The following is a 2,418-nucleotide window of genomic DNA, read 5'->3' on the forward strand; positions in this document are numbered from 1 at the left end:
GATTTGAACCATTTTGTTCGAACAAATCTGATCTGTTCATCAGATCTGACGTTCCCGGATACATTTGTTGGTGTTCTTGGTGCACACTAATTGTCAACCAAACGTGTCATTCAAGCATCCAGATCACGTATTCAACTTTGCCGATCACGTTGTATCCGCAACCACAGCCGAGGTACCGAACGCAGATGCCATGAATTCGCGTTCACTGCAAGAATTGGCATGTTGTCGTCTCGAGCTTGATGTGCTGGTGGACTATTGCGTACTGGTGGGAGATGGATTGCTGAAGAATGGAGGGCAGAAAAGCGGGTTCAGGCCAGCAGAGTATAAGCGTATGTATCGCACCATCAACCTAGTTCGCGTAGCCGTCAGTTTCTTTGTGGCTTTCACGCAAGGCGACAATGTAGAGTAATTACTGTCCAGTCACACAGGGTCACTGAGGACTGTTTATAGGACTGCATTGCTTTTTCGTTGGTTTGTGCAAGATATCATTAACGGCCATAGTGATCTTTCCATGCCATCCACTGCGCTAAATGACGAAAACGAGGTCCGTGTACCAAATGACTTCAGTCCGAATGCAGCTCGCAATCAACGCGGTGTACCCCAAGATGCAGAATATTCAGAACAAGGCAGCATGAGGGTTCGGCTGCAGCTCAGAGATTTCCTTCCTGGTATGTCCAAGCAGAAAGACGTCTTGGACGCCCTAATCTTACGAATGTCCCCGGGGAAGTTTTCTAAACTCTGCACTGAGTCCCCTCCTGCAACAAACGAGCATGTAGAAAAACGAGACGCTATTAATAGTAGTGCTCGGAGGGCTACCATCCCCAATGAGTGCAATGAAGACTGAGAAGATCGTTCTGACGATGCCTTTTATTTTGGCCCCTTACTTGATGCAGAAGGAGACTTGAGCGTGGGAGTCTAACACGCCTGTGGAGTCCTCTACCAAAACCTACTCTACTCGTCTAATAAACGTCCTCAAGTCGCGTGCGCATTACCGCCCAAGGGCTTTGCGTGAGAGGGCTGGCGATATCTGGAAACTCTCCGCTGCTGTGAAGTCGTAAGTAAGGAGCGCGATGGACAACAGAAAATTTGGACGAGAGTCCTCTTCTCTGTGCAGTGAGCCCTTTGTTCGTTTTCAATCATATCAACTGTTTTATAACTGTTTTTGTTGCATTGCTGGACACGACTGCTGTTTCACCGAGGTTCCTATCCAGGCCGAGGCTCCCATCCGCGCCAGCGGTCTTGCCTTGAGCGCACCATAAACCTTGCGCACCGCACCCTCTACCTACCGATAATCCCCTTTCTCTCAGTCTTCGAACGAAAGAACTTGACGACACGTACGAGTGCTCTGCGACCCGTCTAGCCTCATGCCTCCCTCTCAACCATCCACCGTTGAACGGCCTGCCCTTCGCTGTCTCGTCGACTACACCCTCAAATATTGGCAGCTGGCCTCATCGGCATCCGCCGCGTCCATCTCAGTCGACGGCCTAACCACGCTCACGCTTCTGTCGATGGAGGAAGCCACCGTTAGCAAATCGCTCACATGTCACCCCTGCGACGAAGTCTTCGCCACCGTCAACTAACCGTCTTTTCGAAATTTGCAACTGCGTTTGCGAGTTTAGTCGTATCAAATCGGCTAGTGCTACGCTGCGCCGACACGGGGAGCAGGCTCTTCAGAATGAGGTCCATGCTTTTTTGCGCGAATGGAGTGAAAATCTACTTGCTGCACAATGTATATATGTTCGAGCTAGCAAGCGAGAGAGGAGAGTACGTTTCAGAACTTTCGCGACCGCCCTGCTGAGAAGTAGGAATTTGCCGTTTGAGATGGCGTTGCTAACATCACGATGTCTATTTTGCACATATGCTTGCTTGTTTCTACATTATCGATAGGATTTATTGGTCGGTCGGAATGGAAGCCCGTTGGAAACCGCGGATGCACGGAATGCGCTTCGGAATATTCCGCTCCCCACAAGAAGGGTGACGTTAAAAGAGGCGAAGTGGGTTTACGAAGAGTTGTCTTTGGTCCCAATCTCGTCGACTTCATTACCTGCTACAGTAGAGGCAAAGAAGTTGTTGGAGAAGTCGAAACCCGCGCCCATGCCGAAAGCTCCCAAGCAGGTGAGTACGGCAGTTGAAAAGGGACCAAAAGAGAAGGGAACAGATCATCTCAAAAAGAGGGAGGAATCAGAAAAGAGAGTTGCGAAAATCAGTGAAGACACGGAGAAAAAGGAGGATTTGCCGGTTATTGATCTTGCGACTGCGCGACTCTTCAGTATATGCAGCGAAGGTGCCCGACAGGAGCTCGTAGATGCTTTGAGTAGTGATGACGCGATCAAGTCAATTGTGTTTGAGTGTCACTTCTTCCATTCCGATGCGATGTTTGAAAAGGTTGAAGGTGCTCTTGGACTGATTGGTGTCTGT

The sequence above is a fragment of the Chondrus crispus genome, genomic scaffold, assembly GCF_000350225.1.
Source record: "Chondrus crispus Stackhouse genomic scaffold, scaffold_485, whole genome shotgun sequence".
Classification (NCBI taxonomy): domain Eukaryota; phylum Rhodophyta; class Florideophyceae; order Gigartinales; family Gigartinaceae; genus Chondrus; species Chondrus crispus.